The sequence below is a fragment of the Cupressus sempervirens genome, chromosome 7 (genome assembly GCF_028749045.1).
Source record: "Cupressus sempervirens isolate cs-2001-9-10 chromosome 7, ASM2874904v1, whole genome shotgun sequence".
In the NCBI taxonomy this organism is placed as follows: Eukaryota; Viridiplantae; Streptophyta; class Pinopsida; order Cupressales; family Cupressaceae; genus Cupressus; species Cupressus sempervirens.
The window spans coordinates 853,690,605-853,716,194 of record NC_143124.1 but is presented as its reverse complement, the minus strand read 5'-3'; positions in this window follow the sequence as shown (position 1 = coordinate 853,716,194).

Genomic DNA, 25,590 nt, shown 5'->3' with positions numbered 1-25,590 from the left:
TATTCCAATTTGATTATTGTTTCAATTTATATTAGTTTGTAAAAAATAAATGTTCATCTCATTTGTTTTGTTAAATTACTACATGTTACCATTACATTTCCATGACATATTCAATCATTCTCAACAATCTTTGTAGTCAACTTTCATACAATCAATAATAAGAATGATATGGTATCAAATAGAAATATTCAACAGCTAGAAAATGAAAATGAAGCAAGTAATATCAACTAATGCATTCATTGGACCACATTTCACCTATCTATCAACTTCTCTTTATAAAGTGTCATCTTCAAAATAAATTCATCATCCCACATATAGTTTCTCTTATGACTAGATTGAATAAATTTTTGAGCAAGAAATAATTTCATCAAGTTTACTCTTAATTATCATTCTTTTATGTTATTAATATCATCCACACACTATTTGAGCTTCATACTATTACATAATTCTTATTATCTTTCCTAGAATCATTTCCCCTTCATACCTTTTAGTTTTTCATACCCACTTTTAGTTAACATTGTTAATACAAGTCATTACACAACTCAACAACTAAAATGGAACCAACTCATTAGTATTAAAAACAATCTCAAATTAATTGTACATTGATGCAAGAAACCAAGTCTCTTTATTTTTATGTTTTCATTATGAAACCAATATCTTTTTGTGATCCTTGTGTTAATTTATGGAAGAATCAATTTTGGAAGACATTTCACCTTTCATAGATGTAATTATGATTATTCCAAAATAGTTTAAATATATTTTGTATTTGTAAAAAATTCTTGTCTGTGACAGGAAGTACTTAAACCTCTTGTACCAACTAAATAAAGTGTGACAACAAGTTGACCATAGAAAGATCAATCAGAATAAATCATTACAAATATTAGATTTGGTTGAACCATAGAATAAAATAATCTAAAACATCATCAAACATACCATATTGGCCTCTTTTTATATCAATGAAAAACATGCCAAAGCTAAACATAAGGACCCATTTTCCTCCTCTCTTAGTCATCATTTAGAGGATGATGATTCTCCTCCATATTCTCTACATTCTCCACCTAATAGGCCTTTTTGGGCTCATCTAACATTGGATTTAGCTAGTGATTAGATTGGTGATCCTTTAGATGAGAGAAGAACAAGGTCATAATTTGGGAAAGCTCCACACCTCCTTATTACTATAACTTTTGATCCAGAATCCTTTTGGGAAGCTTTTGGTTTTCCCAAGTGGATTGTTGTTATGCAATAGGAGTTTTGTTTTTTAGAGGGGACCAATAAATAGGGTTTAGTTCCTCTTTCTAAGGGAATAATTTTTTTCAATGCAAGTGAGTTTACTAGAAATAATTTTCTATAGATGGGTTAGTTTATAAGCATAATGTTCACCTAGTCACAAAGGGATTCTCCTAGATTCCTGGGACTGACTACTCTAAGACCTTTCCACCAGTCTCCAAGGTGAATCCTATGTAATTTTTCCTTTCCAATGTGGTATCTCATGGATGGGAAGCTCTTTAGATGGATGTGAAGAGTTATTTTGTTCATAGTGACCTTCAAGAGGATATAAATGGGCTAGCTACAAGGGTTCATTTAAGATACTTTACATGTTTTCCACATTGGAAATTCTTTCTATGTCCTTAAACATTCTAAAAAATTGTGTTATTCCAAAATGGACTCTTTCATTCAATCATTTGTGTTCACATGATGCTATTCTAATCTAAATATCTAATCTAAAATCTTAATATCTAACTTAGGTCTTTTCCCCTACTTCTTAGGGATTGAGACCATTAAGTCACATTTTGATATGCAATTCCCCTTTGGGGACTTGAAAGTATAAGTCTAAACATTGCTAAGTTTGGTAAATAAATTTTTTTTTTTAACACATTTTGTTTCCATTTACAAGTGGGAAATATACTTCTAAGAGTGGGGCAGGGGGGGGGGGGGGGGGGGGGGGGGTGAATCAGAAGTACTAGACTTTAACCAATAAAAATTTTAACTAAAAAAACATTGCATGCATAAACATATAGAAATAACATGTAAAGAAAATGCATCCACATAAACACTTGACATCAGATATGATTACCCAAAAACCCTCCAATGAGAAGGTAAAACTAGGGTGGGGATGACACCCACAACTCTTCACTACTACAACAATAAAGTTCACCTATTAAGGTTACATATTTTGACAATTCTTATGATCTGCCCTATGAAAGGCCTACCCTATTAAAGGCTTACAAGGATTATTAGATCCCACCCTATTAAAGGATTTTAACACTCTATCAAAAGTATACCTGGCTAAAGGATTTACAAAACATTCACTTGGAATATCACCCTATTAAAGGATTTAAACAATGGCTATTAAACCAACCTATCTTCATAGGATTTCATTCTGCTAATATAATTGTTAGAAAGTATAGTAGAATGTTTGACCTAATTACTTGCAATCTACTATTTTTGATTCTAGATTGCTATTCAATTCAATCTAATCCGTGCTGATATGATATGAAGCTATTTGTAGTACTGATACTCTATTCTTCTAACTGATCTTGTAATCTGCTAAGTCACATGTCCTCTTAACACTTCACCCCTTTTTCCTTCTATTCTTTGCTCACTCACACACTATTCACTCACTTGAAGGTTTTCATGACTTAGGGTGAGGTATGTATCTATGATTGAGATTCGTCCAACTTTCCCACTCAAATCCTTCCATTTTTCTAATTGGTTACATGTTGATTACATAGGGAATCAAATAGATTTGATCTTATCTTTTAATCCTTTGAGATTTATCCATATTTCAGCCCAAAAATAATTTACATCTTAGTTTGTGAAGGCACAAACTCTTATGTTGATTCTGTGATGCTCATCACGTACTAATTATTGATGCTCAACACATACTAAATTCTATCTTGCTCAATACTTTGACTTGCTTGGCATCCATTGTTCACTTGGCATATATACTTTCTCCACACTATCTATCTACTCATCATCTGAATGACTTAACACTTACTATATTTCTAACTCGGCACATGTGGCAACTTGACATCTATATTATACTTGGCATAAACTTAGAAAATTTCTTAAGTGTGTTGACACTTAATTGTCAAAACCAATTTGAGATCAACAATCTTCCCCTTTGACATGAGTGTCAAAAACACTTTAACTATACATGATGAAACTAATCTCCTTGAGTATTATGTACATTCATTTCAGCATATATAAAAAACTTCAAAACTATTCAAAATTTTGTGAAGGACTACATAGCTCAAAATTTTGTGTTTCCCCTTGAGTTGATGTGTCATTTTTTGAATAGATTGATGTGCCTTAGCTGATACTCCTTGTCTTGAATTTTGATACTCTTTATCTGATGTATCCTATTACGCCCTATTTCCTTTTTTTCTCTTCTCCTTTCTTTTCTCTATGTATTTTATCACTCCCCTTTTCTTTTTAGCTCCCCCTTTCACATGTTTCCCCTTGCAGATTAAGTCTCCTTCTAGCTTAACAATTTCCCCCCCTTTTTGACACTTATTTCAAAGGGTCGATACACTGACTAAATATTTGGCTAAGAAGGTCTTGTTCACTTCCATTACAATTCTAAAATCAGCATCCCAATTTTGTATTACAACTTCTAGGGATTTGATTTGTAGAGTTGTCTCTACTACAAAGTGAACTAAGCCATCTAGTGTTGAAAGAATGAGATCTTTCTTTAATACAATTTTTGCATAGGCTATTTCCTTTTGTAAAATTTCCATGTGAGGGATTAGGGAGGCTTGTATTAGCCTCATCTATTGTTAGTATAGCTAGTTCTTTTTGTGTGTGAAGCATTGTATGGAAGTGCTTCTCACTTTGAGATGGATCTTTAGGCAGGTGCATGCTTGATATTTTAAAGTTCCTTTCCAAGATCATTATTCTCTGGTTGGTTTCCTATGTGAAGATTGATGGATCACACAACTTTGTGTACAGTGAGAATATGTTCTCAAGTACCATCTTCATCTTTTCAATTTTCTTAGCCAAATCTACCTATGATAGTGCTATTTCACTTGATATTTGTTCATTCACCTTTTCTTGAAATTTATTTTCTGACCATTCCATAAGTTTTACATTTGTCTCCTAGTCTTCATTGGTCACCTATTCAACTATTTTTGATAGTTATTCCAAAATTAGCTTCATTTCATTAGGTTCTTGTAAGCTAAATGCATCTCAAAAGATGTCTTTTATTTCAATTAGTGCTTGCCTTTGTTTATACTCATTTTTAAGTATCTCCTACTCCTTTTTCATTTCTAGTGCCTCTTGCACTTCATTAATCTAATCAATGTTCATTGTTGCATAGTTATACTTTAGAATGACTATTTCTTCATCTAATGTAGGGTCTCCATAATGAAACACCCTTGTAGTCTTTGTAGAGCTCGAGCTTGGTAATGAAATTTGGAGTGGTATTGCTTCAATGCTCAACTTTTTAGGCATTCTTGTAGGAGTCCCAGTGGTTGGAAAATTAACCAAAGTTTGAATTGCTTCTTGCTCCTTTTCTTTTGGGGTCTCCTTCTCCTCCTCTGATCTTCCTTGGTCAATTACTATTATTTGAGGTGGTGCACCTTGTACTTGTCTAGTATGAATAGAAGTATCCATCTATCCTATTTGGTCCTTTGTTGGCTCCTTGGTAGCTATAGTGACTTTATCTGTGGAATCAACCTTAGTTCATGTATCTTGTGTAGCTTGCTCTTTAGGTTGTCCACTTGTAGCTGAAGGGATGACAAAAGTTTTTTCTTATGTTACCATCTTGTCCCTAGTCAAGTTAGCTAATGCTTTCTGTAACTCATCTACACTAACCAATACTAGATTATTGCATAATTGAGCTTGTAGAGTAGATTGGTCAAGGATCTTCTTGAGATCCTCTATAGTCAATGGGTTAATGTTCTGACCAGAGCTATCAGGAACATCCTTCACTTTTATTGTTTATGTAGGTGTAAATGTGTCATGTGGAGGACTTGGAGGTGACAATTGTGTGTCTTGCACAATCTGTTCTATTTGCTACTCTTCAACAGTTGCCATATCATCTTTTTGAGTTTCATTCTCCAATGTATCATTTGCCTTTTCTTTTTCACCTTCACCTTCCTTATTATTGTCATCTTCTTCTCCATTGTTTCTTCCCTCAAAGGGATCTTCCTCTCATTCTTTAACAATTCTTAGGGCATAGATTAATTTCCACATTTGAGTGGACTTCTTAACAACATCTTCAATATTATTTTGAAGAATGTTGAAGGCACTATAATTGGTTGAAAATTATCTCCCATGCTTCTTATTGGACTTAGTTATTAACCCTTTTGTGATCTTAGGAATTACTCAAGCCAATGTTGAGTCTCTTTTTTCTCTCTCCATATTAAGGAAATAATGCCATTTATTTTCAATAATATAATATAAATATTTGGGCACTGAATTGTCAAGTGAAAGTGGAGTGTTCTTGAACTTGGTCATCATGGTGTAGACTGATTCTTCAACCATGTTTGGTTCTTCTCTACTCAACTTATTAAAATCAATGCTCTTTAAGCTACTTAAGTTTGCATTGTCTTTAATAGTATCACATATATTTTCCAAATCAGACTTGGTGTGACTTACCACTCTAAATTAGCTATTGTCATAATATTTAGTCCTTTCCTCATTTGATTTAAGAGGTGTAACATATTTTCTTCTCAATTTCTTCTTAGCTAGACCTTGTTGCTCAGTAGTCTTCTTCTCTTTCTCCTTAGCCGCTTTAGTTGTGGCTCTTGTACTTTCTCTTGTAGTAGGCTTAGTTGGGCTTGGCTTGGTAGTCTTTTTTCCCTTGGGCTATGCTGTAGGTTGTTTCTAACCTTTCCTTTCTTAGGCTCTAGCTTAGCAGGTGCTTCCTCAGCTTGCTCTTCCTCCTTGACAACTTCTTCCTCTTCTGCATCTTCTCCCATGCCTTGTGTCAAGGCAAGTGGCTCTTGGCCCTATTATTCTTCTTCTTCATCTTCATCATCTTCTTCTTCTACTTTTGCTATCCCTTCACCAAATTTGGCCTTAAACTTCTTAACCAATTTGTCCTTTTTCTTTAGAGTTGAAGCAATTTTCAACTCCATTTCCACTTTAGACTTTACAACATCAAAAGTGCCAAAATGTTTTGCACTTTTATCAATCTCTTCTAAAATAAATGATGTGATTATTGTGGATGCCTCATCAATGTTAATTTCATATCCAAGTGGCCTTAGCCATCTCACTGTTGGTACTCATGCTTGGATATAAGTGTAGTCAATGTCAACTAAGAAACAAATATCATTAATGTGTTTTTCTACTAGGAAGACTAAAATTCTTAGTATTTTCTTAATGGACTTTGCAAAGTCCTCAAAATAGCTTGTCCTTAAGGTTTCAAAATTGGCTCCCCTCTACTCTATGTACTCATTTACTTGTATTGCTATAGACCTACTAGTCTTCCAACTTATCTTACCAAAAGAGGGAAATTCATTCTAAACAAAGAAAAATATATATATCAAAGTTGATCCAAACTTACACTAGGCACTATTGGATCTCCTTATTTCTCCCAAATTCTCCATGATCTATTGTAGTTGTGGTTCTGCTAGATCATATGTATGATCCTTCTTGACAAGTTTGTATCCCACATCAACTACAATGCATGGTACACTGTTCAGTCTGCTTGATTGGTATAATTTATGGGATATGACCCTAACTAAAAAATCTACAAGTGGACCTCTAATTGTGTCAATGGTCATGCCTCTTTTATTCCACTTTTCCCCAGTGTTCTTCTCAATGACTTCTTTTGAGTCACTCCTCAGGGTCTTTGGCCATTCTAGGGTTAGGTATCTTATTACACCATGTATGATTCTCTTTGACAACTTAATAGGTCCACTTTCCAACCATATTCATCCATCATGAATCTAGCTCAAAACTATTCTTATCCATTCAGTCTTGAAGACTACAGGGAAATATAGGGCATGGGTTATGCCCTTCCTTTCAACAATCTAAAATTCTTCCTTTAATACCCCATTCTCACATAATTTTTCATAGGCTTTTAAAATCTCCATATCACCAATTACTCCTACCTTATAGTTATAACACTTTCTAACATCTTGCACCATACGAGTTTAGGTGGAATTATGGATAGTGCACCAGTAGGGTCATTCTTGTTTTCAACTTCAGCAATTGGCCTAAAATATGGTTGTGTAACTTTATTACTAACTAAATGAACCTCAAATGGTTCCTTGTCTTTGGTATTCCTAGAACTAGATGCAATTTCTAAAAACTAGGGTTTCAAGATGTAAAAACTTTGTAACTGCATAGCTCGACACTTGAATAAATACCTTGAATTGATGATATTGCTCTGAATCGCTATTAGAATCTACTTGAATGCTTCATCCTTTCTTGGAATTACTTCTTCACTTAATTTTCTCTTCACTTGATATTTGTAATGATGAAAAAATAATAAAAAACTTGACCTTATACCCCTTATTACATAGCATTTAATGCTTAGTGCATATATAGTTGTCCACTCGGCTCCTTGTGTAATTTCTATTTCACTCATCTTCCATTAATTTTCTAACACTCGGCATCCAATAGAGTTTCCATTACTTGGCTTCAATAAGAATCTCCTTTTACTTGGCAACCACTACTAACTCAGCTCCAACTGACTTTGGCAAACAACTCAGCATATACTTAGGATTTTACTCAGCATCTGAAGTGAACTTTTCCTTGGTCAGAAACAATATGAAAAATTTGAAGATTTAACCTTGCATCTTTATTCACGCTGATCTATCCCTTTTAGTACTAACTTATTCTAGGAATTGATGTATGATAAAGAATTTAAATATTAGTCCCATGTACCTTTTCTCTTAGTTTGATGAAGTGTAACCACTTGACCCTTTAGGTGAAGTGATCCCTCCATTTGATGTGCTACATTCATCTTTCTTCTTCCATGTCTTATTCATCTCTACTCTAATGTGCTTAACATATACCTTGCCTTTTCCTTTGTTTGATTCTAAGTTAGGTGCCTTTTTCCTTGTTGGGTAGTGCTTGCTAATATGACTAGTCTTTGAACAACTAAAGCATGTAGTTTGGCTTAACCATCTACTGTAGCTTCCACTAAAATGTGTTCTTATGCAATTTTTAAGGATGTGTCCATACTCTTTACAGTAGTGACAACTATGTCTTGTATTGTAGTTCCAATTATAGGAATTTTCATAGGTTTTTCCTTTGTTTGATGACCATGTGGTCTTGGATCTACACTCAAAGGCTTTATGTCCAAACTTTTGATGATTGTAGTAGCATCCTTCAAGTCTTGGTGCATGCACGGTCCTTGTCTTGCATTCATGTTCTTGATGACCTTGTTTGTTGCACTTGTAACAATGTGTCATATTCTTTGGCTTAGCATTATAACTAGCATTCTTGCTCATGCAAACATTAGTTGTATGTCCTTTCTTACCACAAAAATGACAAGTAGTTTTGGAGTTCTTACCTTTATCATTCCTTTGTTCAGCAGTCTTGGATGAATCTCCTTCTTTAGTGCTTGTGTAGCCCAAACCTGATGTGGCTTTACTAGATCTAGGGGATTTCAATAATTGCTCAAAGTACTTGATGGATTCATTTGGCTTGTTGAAGCTTTTATAAAACTCTTTCTCTCTTTTTAGGTCATTCTGTAGTTGTTCATTCTACAACTTCAATGTAGTTATCTCAATGTCCTTGACATTCAACTCATGATGGGCATTCATCATTTGGCTTAGGGTATCCAACTACATGTTTGAGATCCTAGACAACTCTACTAATTTTTCTTCCAATCTATTTGACAAGATTCTTTTGTCTTCTTCAATCATGGCCTTTTCCTCTATGGCTTTCTTCTTCTTTTTAGTCACCTCGCATAGTTGTATTGCTTGTGATTCTTGCTCCAACCTGAGATTTCTGATCTCTTCAACTTGTGCTTTATTCTTGTCCATGAGATCTATAATTGCTACATCAAACTCACATGAGTTACCATCTACAAATAACTTTCTAGTGTTAATCTCCATGTATTGGGTATCATCCTCAACTATGGCAATGTCTTTCCTTCTCTTTAGTGAACTCCTCAAAGCATCTCTGGTTTCATCCAATTGTTGTAATAGGAGGTGTATCTCAATTTTTTGATTCTCAATGGTCTTTCCCAACTTGTAGACTTCCATCTCAAGATATTTTCTCCAAGCTTTAAGGCTTCTCCTTATGAGAACTTGGCTTTGATACCAATTTTTAGGATTTACAAGTGGGAAGTATACTTCTAAAGGGGGGGGGGGGGGTGTGTGTGAATTAGAAGTACTAAACTTTAACCAATAAAACTTTTAACTACAAAACATTGCATACATAAACATATAGAAATAACATGTAAAGAAAATGCATCCACATAAACACTTGACACCATATATGATTACCTAGAAACCCTCCAATGAGAAGGTAAAACTGGGGTGGGATTGACACCCACAACTCTTCACTACTGTAGCAATAAAGTTCACCTATTAAGGTTACATAATTTGACCATTGTCATGATCTATCTTGTAAAAGCCTTTCCCTATTAAAGGCCTACAAGGATTGTTAGATCCTACCCTTTTAAAAGATTTTAACACTCTATCAAAAGTGTACCTAGCTAAAGGATTTACAAAAAATTCACTTGGAATGTCACCCTATTAAAGGATTTAAATAATGTTTGTTAAACCAACTTATATCCATAGGATTTCATTCTGCTAATATAATTTTTAGAAAGTATAGTAGAATGTTTGACCCAATTACTTGCAATCTTCTATTGCTAATTCCATATCACTATTCAATCCAATCTGAACCTTGTTGATCTAATATGAAGCTATTTGTAGTACTAATACTCTATTCTTCTAACTGATCTTACAATCTGCTAAGTCACCTTTTATGTCCTCTTAACACTTCAACCCTTGTTCCTTCTATTCTTCACTCACTCACACACTATTCACTCACTCAAATTATGGGGCTTCGAACCCTTAAAAGGTTTTTGTGACTTAGGTTTAGGTATGAATCTATGATTGAGATTCATCCAACTTTCCCTCTCAAATCCTTCCATTTCTTTGATTGGTTGCATGTTGATTGAATAGGGAATCAAATAGATTCAATCTTATTTTTTAATCCTTCAAGATTTATCCATATGTCAGCTCAAAAATGGTTTACATGTTATTTGTGAAGGCACAAACTCTTATGTTGATTTTGTGATGCTCAACACTTACTGATTGTTGATGCTTAGTACACACTAAATTCTATCTTGCTTGGCACTTGGACTTGCTCAACATCTATTATTTATTCAAAATATATACTTGATCAACAATGTCTATCTGCTCAGCATCTAAATGACTCGACACTTACTATATTTCTAGCTTAGCACATATGGCAACTCAGCATCTATATTATACTCGGCATGAACTTAGAAAATTTCTTAAGTGTGCTGACAGTCAATTTTCAAAACCAATTTGAGATCAATAATTTTTCTTCCTAAATTCACTTAATCATAGATGTAAAGTCCTATTAGGTTCCCTTGAACAATATTAGTTAATTTCCTTTCTAATATTTCATCCTTACCACTTAAGTTAATCCATCTATTAATGTTACATCTACTTAAGATTTGATACATTATACATCCTAATATCCATTTACAAATTAGGAACTAATGTCCTAGTCCTTACAATCATATGTATATACTTAACATACAATAAAGATAAATGATATAGATTTAAACCATCAACCATACATGTAAGCCAAATCATCTTATATTCACAAATTACATTATGAAGAGTACATGGTTCTTTATTTCATCATACATTTATCCAAGTACAAGGAAATATACAATGTCATGGCATAATCATAACTTCATTTATCCCTTGAATTAATACAATATGTTCGTGAACCTTTTATTTCTCCTAGATATACCCTTTACCCTTTTACATAGCTTTTTATTTCATGAATCATGATACTTAAATGATTCATGCTATCCTCAAGATTTTACATTACAATATTACATAGATTTCTTTCAGTGAGATTCCATAGATGGACTACAAATTCATCTTCAACATCCACTACACCAGGATAAATATAAATTCATCCATGAAAGCTTGAATAGTACCTCAAAAATATTTCACCACCCAACCACGTGGAACTATAAATGGTCATTTCCCATGAGTTAGGAGATAAGACCATGATCCACATAGGTTCTAAGATAATATAAGGCTTATATCCCAAAATCAAAGTACAAAGGTAACACAAAGCCACATAAACCATAATGCCCAAAATGAGAATACAAAGAAAATGGACAACCACATGCAAAAGAAGAGTGAGGGGTTCATCCACATCTAGGTGAGTGTCATCATACCTTCTTAAAGTTTGGGATGTACCAATTGAGCTTAAGATCATCCTTCCACACAACACATATTTTTCCCAAGTGCACCAACTAGGATAGGCACTGTTAGATTGTGGTGACTGATCAGGAAAGTGCTGTACATACTTCATAAATAGTTATAACCCTAAAGCAGTTTAATACTTGTATAAAAGGGCTTAGGGTTGGGTATTTTTAATAAGGTTGTGATACGAAATTGGTTCTTGTTGTGGTATTGAGCTGTAAGGGATTACAGATTGTAATCAGGTTGTAATCACTGGATTGTAATAAGATCGGACTTGCTGTTTGGTGGATGTAGCCCAGGGATTGGGTGAACCACGTTAAATCTTGGTGCCTTGTGTTCATTTCTGTGTGTTCTATTATTTTCTATTATTGGTTATATTTGCATGTAGTTTTTATTTCTATCCGTGGTTTATCCTAACAAGTGGTATCAGAGAAAGGTTTTCTTTCAGTTATCCTCTGCAGGAAAGTCTCACGGTTAAGTGGGAGTCTCATAGTTGAGTGGGAGCGATGGCAGATGAGGGTAAGTTGAGGGTTGATAGGTTTAATGGGTAGAACTTCCAGTTATGGAAGATGCAAATGGAAGACTATTTATATCAGAAGGATTTATGGAAGCCGTTGGAAGGAAAAGCCAAGAATCAGGGAACTATGTCAGAGGCTGAATGGGATCTTTTGGATAGAAAGGCACTCGAAATCATTCGGTTATGCTTGGCACCATCGGTGGCATTTAATATTACAAAAGCAAAGATGACAGAAGATTTGCTGAAAACCCTAGCAACACTGTATGAAAAGCCCTCCGCTTTAAATAAGGTATTTCTCATGAAGCGTTTAATTAATATGAAAATGGCAGAAGGTGGATCTATTGCAGATCATTTAAATGAGTTTAATACTATTACTAGTCAATTATCTTCTATGGGTATCAATTTTGATGAAGAAATTAGGGCTCTCTTGATTTTGTGTTCTTTGCCTAAAAGCTGGAATGGCTTGGTAATGGCAGTGAGTAATTCTGTTCCTGGATCTAGTACCCTAAAATATGATGATGTGATCGATGTTATTTTAAGTGAGGAAACTCATAGAAAATCCTCAGGTGGATCTACATCAGGAAGTTCTTTAAATGCACAAAGCAAGGGCAGAACGACTGAAAGAGGAAGTAACTCTGGAAATCATGGGAAATCAAGAGGAAAGTCAAAGGGGAGGAGGTCTCAATCGAGAGGACCAAATGATTGTCGGTACTGTGGGAAACCAGGGCACAAAAAGAAAGATTGCTAGAATCGAAAGAAAAATGAAGGAGATAAATTAGATGGAGACAAGGAGGCAAATGTGGTAAGTAAAAAATCCGAAGAGGATGCTTTGCTTCTATCTTTAGAGAGTGTTGATGATTCATGGGTTTTAGATTCTGGTGCTTCATTTCATGCTACACCTCATAGAGGTTATTTCATTGATTATGTCCAAGGGGATTTTGGGCTTGTTTATTTGGGGGATAATGAACCCTGTCAGATTGTTGGAAAGGGAAAAATTAAGATTAAGTTGCAGAATGGGAACCATTGGCTACTACATGAGGTAAGACATGTTCCAAAACTAAGTAGAAATTTAATTTCAGCAGGGCAACTCGGTGATGAGGGTTGTGTAGTTACTTTTAATGATAAAAATTGGAAGGTTTAAAAAGGTTCCCTTGTAGTAGAAAAAGGTGTGAAAGTAGGCACCTTATATCTTTGTATAGGTCATATTGTTCCTTCTACTTTGATTGTTTCAAAGAAAAATGAATATTCAGGAACAATTACTGTAGTTGAGCAGGGAGAACAAATAGCTGTTGTAGATTCTGATACAGCGCTGTAGCACAATAGAAATGGGCACATGAGTGAGAAAGGTATGAAAGTACTTCATTCAAGGAAAGTTTTACTAGGTCTAAAATGTGTGAATATGGATTTTTGTGAAAGTTGTGTGTATGGAAAACAAAAGAGAGTGAGTTTTGTAAAGACAGGGAAGGAAAACAAAAAGGAGAAATTAGAACTTGTGCATACAGATGTATGGGGACCAGCCCAGGTATCTTTCCTTGGTGGCTCTCATTATTATGTTACATTTATTGATGACGCAACTAGAAAAGTATGGGTTTATTTCCTTAGACAAAAATCTGATGTATTCAAACTTTTAAGAAATGGAAATGCTTGGTTGAAAATGAGACTGGTAAGAAATTAAAATGTCTCAGATCTGATAATGGTGGTGAGTATTGCAGTCATGAATTTGAATATTATTGCTCCACTAATGGTATTCATAGACAAAAAACTATTCCAAGGACTCCACAGGAAAATGGAGTGGTTGAACGCATGAACAGGACTATAATGGAGTGCGCAAGGAGCATAAGGTTGCATGCTGGCTTGCCCTTACACATGTGGGTAGAGGCTGTCAATACTGCAGTATATTTGATTAATAGAGGTCCCTCTACTCCTTTAGGCTATGGTATTCCAGAGGAAGCATGGACTGGTAAGAAGGTGAGTTATTCTTTTCTCAAGACCTTCGGTTGTGAAGCTTTTGCTCATATAGACTCTGAAAATAGAACCAAGCTAGAAGCTAAATCAAAGAAATGTGTCTTTATTGGATATGGCATTCATGAATTTGGTTATAGGCTTTGGGATTTTGAAAATCTTAAAATTATTCGAAGTTGGGATGTCATATTCAATGAGAAAGTGTTGTACAAAGATCTGTTGCAGCAACATGAGAAGAAAGAAGATGATTATCTAGTGCTGGATGATACTCCAAAAGATGATGTTCCAGCCATTCCTCATGATGTGCAACAACTGCAACAACAAATAGCACACACACCAGTGAATGTTAGACAGTCAACAAGGCAAATTAGACCTCCAAAAAGGTTTTCTCCCTCTTTGTATTCTATTTTACTTACTGATGCTGGTGAACCTGAAAGTTATGATGAAGTTGTGTAGGTGGATACTAAGATTCAGTGGGAGTCTGCAATGAAAGATGAAATGGACTCTTTGCTGAAAAATCAGACATGGGATTTGTGCAAGTTTCCTGCAGGTAAAAAGGCTTTACAGAATAAATGGGTTTACAAGTTGAAAGAAGAGGAAGGAGGCAAGAAAAGATTTAAGGCCAAGTTAGTTGTAAAAGGATTTGCACAGAAAAAGGGAATTGATTTTGATGAGATATTTTCTCTTGTTGTTAAAATGACTTCTATTCGTACTGTTTTAAGTCTTGTGGCTACTGCAGATTTGCATTTAGAGCAGATGGATGTTAAAACAACCTTTCTTCATGGTGATTTGGATGAAGAAATATATATGGCTCAGCCACAAGGTTTTGAGGTCAAAGGTAAGGAGAACTTAGTGTGCAAATTGAAGAAAAGTTTATATGGCTTGAAGCAAGCACCTCGGCAATGGTATCTAAAATTTGACAGTTTTACACATTAGCATGGATATAATAGGTGTCATTCAGATTACTGTGTTTATTTTAAGAGGTTGGATGATGATAGCTACATTATTTTATGTTTATATGTTGATGATATGCTTGTAGCTAGGTCTAACAGGGATCATATTAAGAGGCTGAAATGCCAATTAGCACATGCATTTTCTATGAAGGATTTGGGGTCAGCAAAAAAAATCCTTGGTATGAAGATTTTCAAAGATAGGAAGAACAGAACATTGACGCTATCTCAAGCTGATTATGTTGAGAAGGTGTTGCAACATTTCTCTATGGAGAATGCTAAAGCTGTCAGCACACCTTTACCTGGTCATTTGAAATTGACTAAGGAGATGTGTCCCAAGACACAGGAAGAGGAGGATAAGATGTCCAAGGTACCCTATGCTTCAGCTGTAGGAAGTTTGATGTATGCTATGGTATGCACTAGGCCAGATATTGCACATGCAGTGGGAGTCGTTAGCAGGTATATGACTCATCCAGGATTTGAGCATTAGAATGCTATCAAGTGGATTCTCAGATATTTGAGAGGAACATCCAATAAGTGTTTACACTTTGGGGGCTCTACTACTGATTTAAAGGGCTATGTTGACTCAGATTTGGCTGGGGATATTAATACCAGGCGGAGTACTACAAGTTATGTCTTTATTGTTGGTAGGGCAGCCGTGAGCTGGGTTTCTAGGTTACAGAAGATTAATGCTCTCTCCACTACAGATGAAGAGTATGTTGCTGCTACAGAGGTAGCCAAGGAGATGATATGGCTTTAGTTCTTCTTGGAAGAATTGGGACATCCTTAGAAGGATAATTATTTGTTCACAGATAGTCAGAGTGCCATTCATCTTGCTAAGAATTCAGCTCTGCATTCTAAGACCAAACACATACAGTTGCGGTACCATTTCATTCGGTCAATTTTGGAGGATGGACAGTTAAAGCTAGAGAAGATACATACCAATGACAATCCAACAGATATGTTGACAAAGTTTGTAACAAGGGAGAAGCTAAACTGCTCTCCAGCTTTGGTTGGTCTTTTAGACTGAACATGAATAAAAGAACAGTAGAGTCTAGGATGGTTTGATTCAGTGGGAGCCCCATGTGGTAGTGGTATTGCTACAGGATCAGTCTCCAAGTGGGAGATTGTTGTTTAGTGTGGAGCCTGATTAGTCCCCAAGTGGGAGATTGTTAGATTGTGGTGACTAATCAGGAAAGCGATTTAATACTTGTATAAAAGGGCTTAGCGTTGGGTATTTTTAATAAGGTTGTGATACAAAATTGGTTCTTGTGGCAGTATTGAGTTGTAAGGGATTATGGATTGTAATCAGGTTGTAATCATTGGATTGTAATAAGATCAAACTTGCTGTTTGGTGGACGTAGCCCAGGGATTGGGTGAACCACGTTAAATCTTGGTGCCTTGTGTTCATTTTTGTGTGTTCTATTATTTTCTATTATTGGTTATATTTGCATGTAGTTTTTATTTCTATCCGTGGTTTATCCTAACAGGCACAACTAAGTAATATTGGGGTCAACCACCTATACTAACAACCTATAAGTTACATAGGATATCATTAATTCCTTGAGTACTCCAACATTACTTCCACAATTAACTTGTTTAGTGTGAAACTGAAAAGCCATCCCATACATTTGTTTATTATTATGTTATTTCTCATTAACCAAATCACAATTAGAGCTATCCTTCTACAATTATATTCTTAAAATTGCTCTGCTTCTTTGATAGTAGTTCAATAACTTCAACTAGTATGGCCTTATCTATTCCATGTTGTAGTTTTGTTCTTAATTCCTCCTAAGTATATTGACCTTTCTCTATTGTATCTAGAAATTTCTATAATTTTTTCCACTTTGCTTTTTCTTGTCAATATTTACTTCATGTAGTAGATGAGATAATGTGCTCATTATTCTCTTTAATATCTTTGTTCTCTGCTTATCTTCCAACTTACAGAATAAGTTTTATCTTTCTTGTAATCTGATTGCATCATATTTTCATAAGGTCTTTTCAATATTTCAAATTCAAATCTATTATTAATTTCCTCTTCTTCATGTTTATCCTCCCTTTTCCTCTTTTCTATGATTTTTTCAACCTACATTATCTCTTGCAAAGTTCTAGCAATGTTTACTTCTAAAGATTCATTTTTTTCTCCCTCATCTTTCATTTGGGTTTCTTGTTTATTTTCTGTAGTCATAATCACTATTTTTTTTCCCTTACTTCTCTAGTATCTATACACTTATCAACATCTATTGCTCCTTCTTTGGTTACATCCATACTTGATTATTTTATTTGTTCTTCAAATCTTTCTTCAGATGTCTCATTTTCAATTCTCCTATTTCTTCACTATTATCTTCTTCTTCTTCTAACTCTATGTTTGTAATTATCTCATATTCATTTTCTAATTCCACTTGACTTAATAATTCATTTAAATCATAAATAGTTCCCATTAGAGGTACTTCCCTTGTAGTAGTATCCTTAATATGAAAAATTATGTTCCAAATCCTCTTGTTATCATGTTCAACATCTTCAATCATTCCTACAAGAATCTTGGCCTTTTTGTAGTTGATGGAAGATTTCCTCTCATGCTCCTTCAACAATCTATCTATTTTGATAACTGTTATGTTCGGTTTCACCATATGTAAAGTTCTTTCTCAACTATCTCTTTCAGATTAATCTACATTGTTCCATTTGACAAGGATTTTTTCATACAGTTATATAGGAATTATAACTGAAATTGGTCAAATAATATGAAAACTTATATATGGTGTATGTTAATGCTTCTTCTATAATTGATGTCTCTTCTTCAATCCATTTTCTAAACTTGTACTCAAATATGTTTCCAATCCTTCCAAATTCCTTTATACTTTATGAAATTTCTTGAAAAGTCACCTCAAATCTCTTTGTTAGTTGTCTCACAACTAATTTTAGTTCTTCCTTCTTCCTATATACACTTGATTGTATCTTTTCTAAAGTTTGACTTCTCATTTTCCTTGATGGTTGGGTTGTTACAAATATTGTTTACCTTCTTTTCTTTCATTGAGCAACCCATTTCTTCTTCTTTATCTTTGCATATATGGATGATATACCAGTAGAATTATTTATATTGCATCCTTCTCCTTTAGACTTCTTTTCTTCCACGATGATTTTTCTATAGTTCTCCTCATACATTCCAAATCTTTCAACTCTTTTATTTTTAACTTTAGCCAATAGTTGCTCAATTATCATTTGAATTTCATTGTTTGTTGCTTCATATCCTAACGAAATTACCCATGAGAGTCCATGTTCTAAAAAATTCAATATATAAGAGCGAGTACTTGCTAAGAAACATATGTCCTTCTTTGGTGCAAGGAGGGATGAAGAACTAGGGCCAAAGGCATACCCAGCTATCCAAACCACCTTGTACAGTTAACACAGTGGGAGCAAACACACAAAGAGAATAACACAAAGGAGAGAGAATAAACACTTCTAGTGATTCATCAAATTATCAACATACATGTCCAGCTATAAGGCCTTCTAGGTTAAAACCAGATACAAAATACATTCAAGATCCATGATTCAGCCTCAAATATGCACTTCTAGACATGGATGCATCAAACTCTTAAAGTCCTCCCCATTCTTCCTCTAACTAAGCCTAAGCACCCTATTTATACTTGCCAAAATGACTTACAAAAGATTCTAGAACATTACATAAAAGAAAGGCCAACCCCAAAATGGTCAACACTCATCCCTAATTAAGATCTTATCATTAAATTCATGATTTAAATTAAATATGAAAGTCAGCTCCTACTAAGAACTAAAACATAGACAATTACACCAAAGAAGGAACCAAGCATCAACAAATAATAGACTCACTCAGTACATGAAGGAACACTTATCCAACACTAGATAGCTTGGCCAACACTGGATAACTCAAACAACATTGGATAACTCGATAATGACTACTACTCAACAACAACTGGTAGAATGAACACAAATGAGTAGGATAACATGTCAACTTAGGATGCTCCTACATCAAACAACCAGGGTAGAAATAAATGATTCTCCTAAATCATTGAGATGCCACATCCTGAGCTAAATCCAACTCAAATTGAAAAATCCAAGTAGCATCTTCAATTGGTCTATTCTTCCACTTCCCCAAATACTCATAGTAATCTTTTCCTCTTGTGCTTTTACTAACTCTTTGATCCAATTTCTATTCAACCTCTTCAATCTACTTCTTTGGATAATCATCCAATACAACAACTTCATCATTTGATTCATGATACTTATAGAAATCAATAGCATTGAATATAGGAGATATGTCCATGTCATTAGGTAACTCAACTTCATAAGCATTACCACTATTAAACTTCCTCAAGATCTTACAAGTTCCAAACTTCTTCATCTTCAACTTACTATATGTTTCAATAGGAAATCTACCTTTCTTCAAATAAACCATCACCTTATCACCAACTTTAGAAATATGGTGTCTCCTAGATTTATCAGAAATCTCCTTGTACTTCTAATTACTTTGTTCAAACTTTAGCTTCACTTCCTTATGTATAGACTCCATAAAATCAACACATTCTTCCCCTATGACACTTCTCTTTTCTTCACCAGTAATATCCCTTAAATATGATACTACTATAGGCTGTATTCCAATAATAATCTCAAAAGGTGTTTCCCTTATACTCCTATTCACAAAATTATTATATGAAAAATCAGCTTGTGGCAATATCATCTCCCAATTATGTGCTCATCTCCAACTAAGAATCTCAAACTTCTATTCACAACCTCTATTTGTCCATCTATCTATGGATGGAATATAGAATTAAATCTCAACATAGTATCCATCTTCTTCCACAAAGCTCTCCAAAAATAACCAACAAATTTACTATCTCTATCCAAAATAATACTCCTTGGTAATCCATGCAATCTAACAATCTCTTTGAAGAATTTTTAACCAACATGCTCAACATCTGATGTCTTCTTACATAGTATTATAAAATATATCAAAAACAATGAATATAGAATCATACCCCTTTACTATCTTAGGTAATCCAAGAACAAAATCCATACTCATATCACTGCAAGGTTTCTCAGGAATAAAAGTAGGTGCATACAATCTAGTATTCTGACTTACTCCTTTTGTAACTTGAAAAATTCCACAACTCCTTACAAACTTCTAAAAATCATTATAAATTTATGGAAAATAATACTTATCCTTCAACAAAATCAATTTCTTAAGGATTCCAAAATATCTAGCCAATCCACCACAATGCTTTTCCTTAATCAAATTAACTCTCATAGAACTTCTTGGTATACACAACTAAATTTATCTGAACACCATAACTTTTTGAATGAAATACTCATCATACTTACTCATGTGATCTAGTAGATTTGGTTCTTTGCACTCTCTCCATGCCTCAGAAAAATCAAGGTCAATATCATACAACTCTTTCATTTCATCAAAACCAAGAACTTCAACCTTCATCTTAGTCAATAAAGAACATCTTTTCCTCAATGCATTAGTAACTCAATTAGTGACTTGACTCCAATTTCATGCTTGATCACAAATGTGAAACTCTAATTACTCAACCCACTTCATATGTCTCTGACTCAATTTATGTTGATTTCCCAAGTACTCTAAAGGTTTATGATCAATATACAATACAAAATCCTTAGGAATCAAATAATGTATCCACTTCTTCAAGGATTGAACAATAGAATACAACTCTTGATCATACACATAATACTTCTTAGCATCATTCAACTTCTTAGTAAAGAAAGCAATAGGTTTACCTTGTTGATATAACACAACTCTTATTGCACTACCACTTTCATCACATTCAACTTGAAATACCTTATTGAAATTAGGAAAAGGCAATATAGGTAACTCAAAAAACTTTTGTTTCAATGTCTCAAAAATGTTATCATCTCCATGTGTCCACTTGAATTCCTTTTTATCTCCTCTCATTGTCTTAGTCATAGCATTACAAATAGAACTTAGATTCTTTAAAAAATTCCTATAAAAACTAGCCAAACTATGAAATGATCTTACCTGACCCATATTCTTAGGTGTAGGCCATTCCAAAATTATTTTAACCTTCTCATGATCCATTCTCAAACCATCAACTAAAATTACAAATCCCAAATACACAATCTCCTCTTACATTAAAGAATACCAAAAGGCATAACCAACCATTCATAAACTCCATCTTTTTTCTTGAAAGGAGTCTTCCATTCATCACCTTCTCTAATTCTAATATGATGATAGCCACTCTTCAAATCAATTTTGGTAAAATACTTTTCTCTAATCAAACAATCCATCATGTCATCCATCTTTGGCATAGGAAACCTATATTTCACTGCGATCTTGTTAATAGCTCTAAAATTATTATACATTCTTCATTCTCCATTCTTCTTAGGTAATAATACAATAGGTACAACACATAGAATCAAACTTTCTCTAATCAAACCTTTCTACAACAATTCATGCACTTATCTATTAAGCTCTTCATTCTCTATAGGTGCTAATCTATATGATGCTTTGTTTGACAAACTAGCTCCAGGAATTAGATCCATACAATGAATTATACTTCTTATTTGTGGTAAACCATTAGGTATATCATCTAAAATAATATATTTATACTCATTCAACAAAATTTCTATTTCTTTTGGCACTCGTTCTATACTAACATCCTTATTTGTCACTTGATCATTACTAGATTCTATTGCTCAGTTATTACTAACAAAACTTGGTCTCCTAGGGATTATGGAAAAGTAAACTTGATTCTTATTCACTTCTTTTTCAAATTGGTTTCCATTAACCATGCAAACTTTTACAGTATTATAATTAACCTCATCTGGACTTTCAATCAAAGGTAACAATAATTATTTTCTCTCATTCACCCAAAGCGTGTATTGATATAATCTTTCATCATCTATAGCATATCTATCATATTGCCAAGGTCTACCCAACAAAATGTGACAAATATCCATAGGCATAATATCACATAGGACTTCATCAAAATAATGTCCAATCTTGAATTTCACAATACATTGCTCACTTACCAATATCTTATGCTCAACTACAACTTTGTAACTAACTCTTATGATGCCAATTTTTTTAAACTTCTAGTGTCAATGATCACTTTGTAGAATTTTCTAGCCATCTTACATCTGGTCTTGAAAAGACTTATCTTTTTAGGATAGGTTCCTCATTAAATCCCTTATTACAAAAAATTCTTCTCACCATTAGATTTTCTCCACCCTCACGTCCACTTGATGAGACCTCAAAATATTCTTGAATCAAAACATTTTTATTACTTTTTCCACTTTCAAAGGATCTACATTCAAAGGATCTATGACCTTTTTTACTACATCTAAAACAATTACCATGAAAACCACATCTAGAATAAGAATTACATCTTCCTTGATAAGAACTAGTACCTCATATTGGAAGATTGGTTTGATGATGATATATTACATTCATGAATAATTTTTTCATTGATGTCAACATAGCATGTTGATGTCTTCTTTGGTATCTGATAGAACAACAACATAAATATCAAGTTGGTATAGATGACTATTTGAGCATGGTAACCACCCAAATTTATGGGAGGTACTTTTGAGTATCTAGCATATGCAATTAACATCAAAAGTAGAAAGGATAAGTCTAGAAGAAGTCATGTAAGTTTTAGTGATGTCTATTTTAAGATGGAATTTATAGAGGCATGTTTTGGTAAAATTGTTATATCTCTTAGTAGAGTTGATATCTTTAGGATTGAGGTTGGGACATAGAGAATACATGATGAAGATGATGTGGCTAAGCTTGCTCATCATAATATTGTGTGTATGAGAAGTTATTCAAGTTGCAAGGCAGAAGATTTGTTTTATTGCTAAGTGTAACATGTTCTTAACATGGTCTTATAATAATTAATTAAGAAGGACTAACAAGGAACTCAAGGAATTATTTTATGGACTTGGTATAAAAGAAGGATATTTTCCTTTATCATGATATGGATATATGTGAATTGTGAATGTTCTAAAAAAAATAGAGCATGGAATGTGAAGTTGAGAAGAGTAGTGCATAATTGAAGGAAATTTCATTATCAAGGTTTTGTTGAGTGATCCGTGGTTTGATATTTGGATCTAAGGTTCATGACCTATTCTTCAAGGTCTAAAAATGATTGGACTAGTTAATAGGATAGAGGAAAGAAAAATGAAAGAAGAAAATAATAGTAAACTATATATTTGAGTATTAAGCTCTTCTTGTAGTTAAAATTGCATGTTTGGGCAGTGGGCTCTTCTTGCATACATTATACCACAACTCCTAACAAGGTTGGAATCTCCTAATAGGGATTCAAAGTCTCCTAACAAGGACTCATTGTACTAATTTTCTTAATAGAATCCTAACAAGGTCCATCCTCTAACAAGGAATATTTATATTAGTACATTATCTTGTGGGCATCATTCCCACCTGGGTTTTCCCTCTAATCAAGGGTTTCCCTAGTCAACATATTTGGTGTAATTGTCTATATGCATCTTTGTATGGATGTTGTTTACTTTGATTAAATGGTTAATTTTTTTAAAGAAGATAAATGTTTTAACTGTTGGATAACTAATTCACCCCCCACCCCTCTTAGTTATCTTAGTAGACTATTGTTTCTAACACCTCCTCAGTAAGAATTACCACCTTTCCCTTGAGTTTTGTTTTTGTCATCACTTTTCCATTCAGATTTTTCATTATCTTGCACAAATTTTTTAGATTTGCCACCTTCTCCATAAGATCTACCTCTACTTGTCTAGAATCTACCACCTCTACCTCTTTGTCTTTGTTCATGCTTCTTTGTCAAGATCTCCTCAACTTTCAAGGCATATTGGTATGCTTCTTCCACACTTTCCAATTTCACAAAACTTATTTCATCTTGAATTTCAGATCTCAATCCATTTATATATCTCTTAATTTTCTCAACATCATCATCCACATGTCTAGATCTAATGTCAAATCTATAGAATTCCTTAGTATACTCCTTCACATTCATGTCTCTTTGCCTTAAATTTTGCATCTTTCTCAACAAGCTAACTTGGTAATTGATAGGAAGGAATTTGTTCTTTACCTTTTTCACTATCTTTAGCCAAGTCTTGATCTCCTTTCCTCTCTTTGTCTATCATTTTGTAAATTCTCACACCATAATGAAGCATAACCCTTTGATCTAATAACTACATGTTTCACCTTCCTATTATAAAGAGTTTTTTCATACTTAAAGAACTTCTCCATATCAAAGATCCAATCTAACACAACATTGGCATCAAATTTTGTATCATAAGGAACAACTTTTATAATAGCATTTGAATATTCCGTAGACAATACTCTCAAAAATATTTCCTCATCTTGATGTTCTTTAGGTTTTGGATTAGGGTTTGGTGCTATTGCTTCATTATCACTTATACCACCAAGATGTGCTCCTCTCCTTTAGGCTATCTCCATAACATCTAATCTGGCTGTAATTTGTCTCAAAGTATCCAATATGGAATTATCAACATTTCCTCTACCTCAAACCATTTTTACAATTAGGTTCCTAGAAGATCGTAACCCTCTACAAGTTATAAGTCAAATCCTTAGATCTACAAACCTACAACCAAATTCACTTAGGGTTCTACATGATCCAATCTCCACAAGGATGAAACTCAAGCTATGATACCACCTAGTGCAAGGAGGGATGAAGAACTAGGGACAAAGGCACACCCAACTATTGAAACCACCTTACAGAGTTAACACAATGGAAGAAAACACACATGCCTAGCTATAAGTCCTTCTGGGTTATGACCAGATAAAAAATATATTCAAGATCCATGATCTAGCTTCAAATTTGCACTTTTAGACACATATGCATCAAATTCTTAAAGTCCTCCCTATTCTACCTCTAACCTAAAGCTAAGCACCCTATTTATACTTGCAAAAATGACTTAAAGAAGATTCTAGAATATTAAATCAAGGAAAGGCCAACCCTAAAATTGTCAACACTCATCCCTAAATAAGATCCTATCATAAAATTCATGATTTGAATTAAATACAAAAGTCAACTCCTACAAAGAACTAAAACAAAAATAACTTGGCCAAAGAAGGAAGCAAGCATTAGAAAATAATAGGTTCACTCGGCACATGAAGGAACACTCAACCAATACTGGATAGCTTAGCCAACACTGGATAACTTGACCAACACTCAATAACTTGATAATGACTGCAACTTGACAACACCTAGTATAATGAACACAAATGAGAAAGATAATATGTCAACCTAGGATGCTCCTTCATCATTCTTGTATATGTTCACTATATGAGGTGGAATCTGATTTATTTTATTCATTTCCTCTTGAGCTTCCTTAAAATTGAAACCACATCAATCTATTGTAATTTCTTTCGATTGTTTCAATGAATCTATTCATTTGATGTACAATCAATTCACCAACTAACCTATTCACATCTCCAATTCTAGGCTAATAATTTTTCACATAGAAATATATACAAACCAATAAATGTCCATACCTTAATCCTTACCTCCTAGCCTTTTGTAGATTCATCATTAGCTAATCTCAACATTTCACTTAGATTAAACTTTTTGCCTTGGACAATGAGTTTGTAGGCCAACTGTATGGATCCTCTAGGTATCTTATCACTTTTCTTAGCTTGATAGATCTTGTATCTGGTTACCAAATATGCAAACCTTACACCTTTGACTTTGATTGTCCTCACATTAAATATATTTTAATCTTTCCTATATCTGATTAGTCG